Raw genomic sequence first — 9,327 nt, 5'->3', positions numbered from 1 at the left:
GCAGTGGCTTGGAAGCAAGCTACCTTGACCATCTTTCGAAGTTATAAATAATTTACTGTGTCTTAGATTGAACGTTGACTTATCTTATTGCCGTTCAATCTCTAAGGCGGGTTTCCGCTGAGAACGGAATAGTGTTCGTGTCCAAAGGTGAACAAAGCCCTAGCTTCTAGAGTTCGCTGCTTTTCCCAGGCCGGAGAAGGGCTTATACTGCTCGCCTTTGTTTGATATGTTCATTCAGCACCAATACAAACTAAAACTACACCAAAGTGGAAGGGCCAGTATAGAAGCTAGAAGTAGCTAGCCTATAGTAGTCGGCCTAACCAAAGCCTCACGACAACATAAAATTAGCCTTATGAATTGAATCTTAAGTAGGGGGCTTAGCCCGCCCGCCTACCAATCAAAGAGGCTGAGAGTAAGCGTAAGCTCACCCAGAAGCTCGACTTCATTCGCTTCGCGGGAGCGGCCTTTAAGGCTTTACCGGAATATGCTAAAAAGTGATCGGTCATTGAGGAAGACTTAGCTTAGAGCTGAGAAAAGGGAGATCAATGAAGTATGGGGCCGATACGCGAAGGATCAAATCATAGAGATAGCGGATCTTAAGAAGCGGAAGAAAAGAAACCTCGGCGACCCAAAGATCGGGGAGTCCGCGTCCGTGCTGAAAGTGAAGAAGCTGTTGATTGCCTTCTCTCCCATTACCTTAAAGTTCAATCAAAATCCTAGAAGAAAGACTGTACCTACCAATCCAATAAGCAGATAGAGTAGAAGAGAAGGCCCAGAACAAGGTTGACTGAGACTGTGTAATGATCCGGCCGGTCATTTTGAGTATTAAAACCCCGCTCCCTCATTTACTGCTCTATTTATGCTTTACAGTTGTTATATGACTCGCCGGGATGATTGGTTCAGGTCCGTGAGGTTTTAGAATGAATTGGAACACTTAGTTTCAAGGTTTAAAGCTTAAGTTAAAATAGTGACCGGATATCGACTTATGTGTAAACGACCCGGGAATATAGTTTTGATGATTCCAATAGCTCCGTATGGTGATTTTGGACTTAGGAGTATGTCCAAAAAATTATTTGGAGCTCCGTAGTGGAATTAGACTTGAAATGGCGAAAGTTAAATTTTTAAGAAGTTTGACCGGGGGGTTGACTTTTTGATATTGAAGTCAAAATCCGATTCTGGAAATTTGAATAGGTCAGTTATGTCATTTATGACTTGTATACAAAATTTGAGGTCAATCGGACGAGATTTGATAGGTTCCGGCGTCATTTGTAGAAATTGGAAGTTTCAAAGTTTATTAGGCTTGAATCTATGTGTGATTCATGTTTTTAGCATTGTTTGATGTGATTTGAAGACTCGACTAAGTTCGTATGATGTTTTAGGACTTGTTGGTATATTTGGTTGAGGTCCCGGGGGCCTCGGGTGAGTTTCGAATGGTTAACGGATCAAATTCGGACTTAGAAGAAAAGTTAAAGTTTCTGCCTTTTGGTGCAATCGCACTTGCGGAATTTGGCTCACAGGTGCGAGCACGCAAAAGTGCAATGGACATCGCAGGTGCGCAAGGTCCGCAGAAGAGGGCAAAAAACTTGCAAAAGCGAGGTCGCAGGTGCGAACTGGGATGCGCAGATGCCGATGCTGGGCTGGTGGACTGTGGAGCGCAGATGCGAAAGGAATTTCGCAGGTGCGGACTCGCACCTGCGCGTGGGGGATCGCAGAAGCGAGAGTTGGCATAGAAGCGGGATAAAATCCGCAGAAGCGGCTAAAAATCCCGCATAAGCGGAAACCCATGGACAGTACAAACAGAGGGGTTCCGAGCTTTTGCCTTTTTTGGGCATTTTAAGCTCTGACTGGGCGATTTTGAGCGAGGTTTTCACGGGAATTCTTGAGGTAAGTCCCTTGTGATTATTTCTACTCCATAATATTGAATTATCAGCGAATAATCCGACTAGATTACGTATTTTTGAGGTGTAATCGGGGATTTGGGCCTAGGGATTTAGAAATAAGACTTGTTGATTTGGAGGTCGAGTTGATATCGGATTTGGATAATTTTGGTATGGTTGGACTCGTAGTTGAATAGGCGTCCATATTTTATAATTTTTGTCGAGTTCCGAGATGTGGGTCCCATGGGCGATTTTTGAGTTAAATTTCAGATTTTTGTTGGAAGATTTGTATTTTCATATGGAATTTATTCCTATAAATTGTATTGACTGAATCAAATTAATTATGATTAGATTCGAGTCGATCGGAGTCGAAAAATCGAGGGAAAGGCATTCTACTTGACTGATTGAGGGTGATTCGAGGTAAGTGGCTTGTCTAACCCTGTGTGGGAAAAATTTTCCTAGGATTTGATACAATTGTAATATTTTGTGATATGTGAGCGCCGTGTACGTGGGGTGTCGAGTGCGTACACGGGCTAAATTTGAAGATATCAGTTGTTGTTGAGTAGTCTTCTTTTAAATTCTTTAACTGAGTTGTTTTAGTATATGTAGTGATCATGTTTAGGCTAGTATCACATGTCTACGTGCCTTAATTCTTACTTGCAATATGTGCAACGTGCTTAGCTGAATTAGCTACTTCTTTGATTTGATTTAAATCTTTAACTGTAAGATTTCTTGCTGAAAATTTGTTGTTCCTTCGATTACCTGTTGCATATTTATTTTGGGACTACGAGGCGGTCCTCGGGAGATCCCCCTGTACTGCATATTTACTTTTGGGACTACTAAGTGGCTCGTCGGGAGATCCCCCTGTATTGTATATTTACTTTTGGGACTACGATGCAGCTCCTCGGGAGATCCCTTGTACTGCATATTTACTTTTGGGACTACGAGGCGGTTTATCGGGAGATCTCCCTGTACTGTATATTTACTTTTGGGACTACGAGGTTGTACCTCGGGAGATCCCCTTGCATATTAACTTTTGGGACTACGAGACGGTATCTCGGGAGATCCCTTGTTGAGCATTTACTTTTTGGACTATGAGACGGTATCTCGGGAGCACCCCTATTGTTTTACTCCTTTTTGTTGTGTTGTTCTCTCTTCAGTCATTTTATTATTCTATTATATCCTCTGTCATATTTTTCTATTATTTTTACTAGGGCCTGACCTGACCTCGTCACTACTCTACCGAGGTTAGGCTTGGCACTTACTGGGTACTGTTGTGGTGTACTCATACTACGCTTCTGCACATCTTTTTGTGCAGATCCAGGTACTTCTTACCATCCCAGATATCGGTGAGCTACCTGTATACGGAGACTTCAAGGTACATCCGCCAGCGTCCGCAAACCTCGGAGTCCCCCATCTATCCTTATCATGTTGTTTCCTTGTTTTAGTAGACTCTGATGTATAGTGACATTTATTATTTCTCTTAGAAGCTTGTGACTTGTTTATATCGGGTTTTGGGAGATTGTAGTTCTTTGACTTGTAGTTTTCATCTATTACAACTATTGAAGTTTGAGTTTCAGACTCTTATTATGTTATTCCGTAATTTGTTAGGCTTACCTAGTCTTAGAGACTAGGTGCCATCACGACATCCTACGGAGGGTAAAATTTGGGGTCTTGACAGATTGCCAACTGCAAGAGAAGAGAGAAAGCAAGCCGGAAACTTCTAACTTCATTATCGGACAGAATGCCTTCCTCTGATTCCTGGAATGAGAGTGAGCTTGCTTCTTCCATGCCGTAGTCTTAGTCTAGGAATGAGCTAGTAAACAGTAGCGAAATCACTAGAAATGAGAGAGATGCGAGTGTCAATCATTCTGTCAGCATGCTCAAAGAGTGCTTTTCAGAAGATGGAGAAGGAGAGAATGCACGCCCCCAGCTTCTTAAGTTTGGGAATTGTGTCGAACTAATGCTACGAGCTTCCGGAATCCCATGTAATATTCGTAAAGTCGATCATTACGTGTGGTTATCCAAGTTATTCAAAAAGAAGTCGATAGAGATTCATCCCCTGCTCTTAGTGCTAGCTCTATATGCCTGGCATTGAAGAAGAAAGATCAGATGCGCCAACTCTGCTCTTTGCATGTTTTCATGAATCATTAGACAATGTTTGTGAAATTCCATCTAAGTGGGGAGATTGAGAGATATAAAGCAAGGTTAGTGGCAAAATGAACGGTATAATGATCCTCTGGGATCACACCTATCAGACAAGTGTGCTTGCCATAGTATTTTCTAGTTGTCCATAAATTTGTTTGAGTTTTTCTGCCTCTGAGCATCTACTTGATTGTATCCAGATTCCCATCCCTTATAATGAATGGTCCAAGAATTCTTTTTTTCTTCCCATGCCTTAAACTCCCTGTATGCCCACAAACTCCATAATTTGACAGCGGATTTTAGCCTCTCCTTAGTGTGGAACAATATTTCAGACTCAAGAGTAATTGCATTATCATCCATCCAAACTTTGGAACAAACACCCTATGACTCACAGGTATATGCAAACACCTTTTGACGCTCCTGAATATCATATAAAAATGAAATGTTCTCCCTATGAATTGGTTGTGTCTGTTGTACTTATCGACTTGCGGTTGGCCATCATCGCCAACATCATGATCAGAATTAGAGCCGTCAATCTCATCTGACTTATATGCATCGTTTTGGGCATCACTATCAGAATCATCACCCCCTTCATCGACATGAGCATCAGCTTCAACACGAGCAAGTATATCTGAAAATATTAGAATCTTTGAGATTTCAGTAATCACAAGTATGATGGTTGCGTTGCCGGTTCCTGAACCATCTCCAAGACTATGGCAATAATAATTTTCAGTGGAAAATTATGTGCCAAAACTAGTACAACCATGGCCATAACTACTAGGTGCTGGGTCAATTTCTGGTGATGTACTTTGTGATAACAAACATGTAAAACTACGAAATTCTGAGTAACTACTCAGTGGATCAGTACATGGCACATAAGCTTCGATTGGAATTTCATTAAGATTAAAAGATGGCACATTAGAAATCAAATATGACTCATGAAAAATATTTGAGGGCTTAACAACCTCCAATAATTCAGTTTTAATAAACATCTCAAGCACAACAAAATTAATCATATGCCTTAGTCTATCAGGTGCCCTAAAAAATCCTGCAATTACTCACTATCAATAATAGGAATTTCTATATATTGAGCAATACCATGTGTGGTATGATATGGCTACCTACCAGAGATAACAAGCGTTACCTCGTTAGGGTTGGTTTTCATCATAATATGCAATTTCCTAACTAGCCACTCATACTCAACATTTCAGTGGAAGTTTTACAATGGAACGAGCACCACAATTATATCTAACTGTGTCAGCTTCATAAATAATCTCATCGCCCCATTACAGTGCAACCCTTACACAATGATCAATGGACATTTTAAAACCTACAGAAACTAGAAATTTTAATCAATACATAATACCAAGATTTGACAATTACATTACAAACTATGAAAATGATACTAACCTTTTTTCAAATTTAGTATATTCAAACATACCATACACAACATGAAATATCATCAGTTATATATAGAATCCAAACGCATGTATGCTAGCAAATTTTTTCATCAAATGCGCATACATACGCAAACCTTCCATTTAACACAGAAGGCACGATCTGACAATGAACCTTCCTTAAACCTGTAACGTCAGACATTTGTCAAATCAACGTCAGACATTTTTCAAAGAAAAGCGTGTCAGCAGATTGAGCCTTCTGTGTAATTTTAAAAATGCACAAAAGGTGCATTTATTGAGTAAACCTTCTATTGATTTAAAAATTACATCGAAGATGTAATTAGTCAACGCGCCTTCTTCTTAAAATATAGTTAACGATCCATCAGGTTTGGAGCGTTAAAATTACAAGAAGAAGGCTCGCTTACCTTGCGCGCCTTCATCATTAATGTTAAAAAAAAAATGACAACCCTATATGTTGGAGTAGTGCTCCATTCTCTGCCATTTAAGTCAAGCCTTCCCTTATCTCTGCTCTCACCTCTTGCATTGTTTTGCATAATAGCTTTATCCATCTGTCAGATAGCTTGTTTAGTTGATTGTAGCAGAGAAAATCCTGAATGTGAAACAACAGAACTAGCCACCACTTCACAAAATCTATTCTCAGATAAAAACAGGTAACTCCTTTACCAATTTTATTAGCAACATTATCATCACTTTGAAGAGGACTTTTTTTTTAGTAATTTGATACTCACTTTGGATGTCCCTACTCTGCATGTTTATAACACTAGAATTGGTTATGCTCACATTTGCATTACGCTCATTTCGATGGCTTCTACTAAACCTATTTGTATTTGTTTTCTCCAAATTGCTTAATACAAGCTCATTCTCAATTTTCAGCTTCTCAAGAAGGATAATTTACCTTAAAGAAACTTTTGTGCAAGCTGAAGCCACTCTGAAGAAAACCATTGGAAGATTATAAATTATCGAACCTTGCATTCCCAAAAGAATGAGAGCCAATCTTGATTCTGTTCCATGCTCCTAGTGACATCAACTGGATTTCTTTTCGAGCACATGGAGCCGATACAATTTTAACTATTTGGTAATGGAGCTGAAAATAAATTACAATTTGTCAATCTGATAATTATCTAATTATCATAGTTCAAACATGAAGAAGGAGTACACACTGTGTATATATTAAATGTGAAAAGCAGTAAATTTTCTTCATTTTTTTCAACAAAGCTGCACCTTATTCAACTTCAGAACCAAGAGAGATTCACTTATATCTATTAATATATCTTTCACCAGTTACCCAAAAGTAAACGTGGAATTAGGGTGGTATGCCTTCTTGATCTTTTATGTATAATATCCTGTACAACAAGGTATTTGAAGCCCAAAATTAGTCACTGGAAAGGTAAAACTTACAGCTGCATTGTAGAAATTTTCTGAGAAACAAATTTGATAATACAATCAAAATACTATTCAAGTACAAGAGGTTCTTAATTCTTTGAGTCTAGAAAAACATTCAATACAAGTTCCAGGTCAACCTCTCTTTGGTTGTTTGCAAGTTACTAATAAATACATGCTAAATAAGCTTTAGTTGCAGATGTTATTTCAAAGGTTTTTCAGGCTGTGCTAAGAAGTCTTCTGAGTTCTGAAACCTTCTCTTTTACTTTTTTTCCCGATAGTTAAAATTGAACGCCACACAAAACCCGCTTCCGTAGAAATCCAAAAGCAACATCTACAAAATGCGGAAAAAGAGAAGAGCACGACTCACAAGCATAGTTACTTCTCAAGCATCATCATCAAGTGTAAGCACCCCAGGAAGCGGTATCCCCTCAAGAAGCTCCTTGCTGGCAAACCCTCCCATTGAAACGTGGCTCATCTTGTCCGCAAAGCCCCACCTTTTCAACAGCAGCAACAGAGTCGCCACCTGTTATGATTGTTGTTACTCCATTTTCATCAAGTTGTGCAGATATTTTTGCAATAGCCTCCGTTCCAGTAGCAAATTTGTCATACTCAAACACTCTCATAGGTCCATACTAAATGACAGTTTTTACGGTATCTAGGGCTACGCTGAAAGACAGCGATAACATCTGGTCCAATATCTAAACCCATCCAATTATGTGGAATTTTAGATATTGAAACAACTTCCTATTAGCACCAGACGAAAACTTATTTGCTATCACAACATCAACAGGAAGAATTAGAGATACACCATTTTCCTTTGCCTTTTCAATTAGTGATTTTGCTGGATCAAGCATTACATCCTCCACAAGTGAGGATCTAACAGAGTAGCCTTGGGCCTTATAGAAAGTAAATATCAGACCCCACCAAGGAGTAATAAGTTAACCTTGTTCAACAAAAGGTTCTCTATCACACCAAACTTAGTTGAAACTTTTGAACCACCAACAACTGCAGCAAATGGCATCCGTAGATTTTTTACAACTTCGGTAAGATAGCGAAGTTCCCTTTTCATAAGGAATCACCTGATGAAGTTAAAGTCGTCTTCTTTCAAGTAACTGAAAAATAAGTGGATCATATCAGACGTGTGTTCAACGATCATATAGAAGAGAGCAAACGGCTAAGTAATTAATGAAAAGGGAAAAACTCACATCCCGCCAACTATGTCGACTATCAGAGGATTCCTCCCAATGTTGTTTTGACAATTGGAATTGTGCGTGCAACATGTTGATCAGGGAAGCAACTGGAAAGATAGAAAGTCTATAATTTTAAATGTGAGAAAAGTACAGAAGAAATATATATTTCTTTATATAGTCTACTCAAGTGGAGGCGGTTGGCTTGGGCAACAAGTTTTAGGGTTTCCACAAACAACGACACCGTTCCAGAACAGAGGCTTTAGCATACATATCTGATTGGGATCTTTTCACAAATAGCCGGTTGTGCAGTTTGTCATTGAATCGCCCCTGGATTACGAGTTACTCTAAATTCCTCCATATTTCATGTTTCTAGTCGAATCACATAGGGAAGTATTCATCCTTGGAAAAGCTCGAAACAATGATGTATTCTTGGTTCATCGAATTGATGTTATCAATAAAATGTTTGATGAAGTTAAGCGTTTGGGAAACGGACTACGAGCAAATACATGTTTTTTCATGGAACCTTCTGAGGTACCTGGACTGTAGGAATTTCGTATTTTGAGTTTCTGAGCGGTTATGGCGTGCACAGAGCTAGACCTGGTATTTGTACCTTTCCAAATTGACCCCTTCTTGCTCTATATCAAGCACAAGCGCCGCTAGACTAGCTAGAATGTCAATTAGTAAGGTACTGTTCATCTTTCGATTTTTCGTTTACAATGGTGGTGTTAAGGCCAATCACTACTAAAAAAGAGTGTAATTCCGTCCGCTATTTTCGACCGTAATCAGTCAGAAATTAATAATTTCCGACCGAATTCCGATCGATTTTAATTGGTCGGAAAAACAATGGTCGCAAACGTGTACCGACCGAATTCGGTCGAAAACATCAAAGCGTTGACTGATTGTCAAACTTTAATTTTCGACCGAAATCGATCGGAAATAATTAAATATATATTTTTTTAATTTTTAAATTTCCGACCGAAATCGGTCGGAAACTATTATTATTATTATTATTATTATTATTATTATTATTTTTCATTTTCATTTTCCGACAGAATTCGGTCGGAAATTTAAAATAATAATAATTTTATTTAATTAAATAATTAGTTGTAAATTATAATAAATTGTTAATTTATTTATAAAAATAAATATAAATTCATAATTTTCGACCGAATTCGGTCGGAAATTTCAATAAACTGGAGAATTTATTTGCAATTTCCGACCGAATTCGGTCTGAAATCTGGGTAAAAACTGGGCAAAAATGCCTATTTTTGAGCTACACCACCTGCCAATTACAACCAATATCCATCCTATAAT

General features: G+C 38.7%; 1 pseudogene; it reads right to left on the bottom strand.

Moving 5' to 3' along the window:
• Nucleotides 1-6,532: 6,532 nt before the first annotated feature.
• Nucleotides 6,533-7,892, bottom strand: LOC104089721 (phosphoglycerate kinase, cytosolic-like; annotated as a pseudogene).
• Nucleotides 7,893-9,327: the final 1,435 nt, after the last annotated feature.

The sequence above is a fragment of the Nicotiana tomentosiformis genome, chromosome 11 (genome assembly GCF_000390325.3).
Source record: "Nicotiana tomentosiformis chromosome 11, ASM39032v3, whole genome shotgun sequence".
Taxonomy (NCBI): domain Eukaryota; kingdom Viridiplantae; phylum Streptophyta; class Magnoliopsida; order Solanales; family Solanaceae; genus Nicotiana; species Nicotiana tomentosiformis.
Note: the sequence above shows the minus strand (reverse complement) of the source record. Positions and strands in the feature narration are given on the sequence as shown.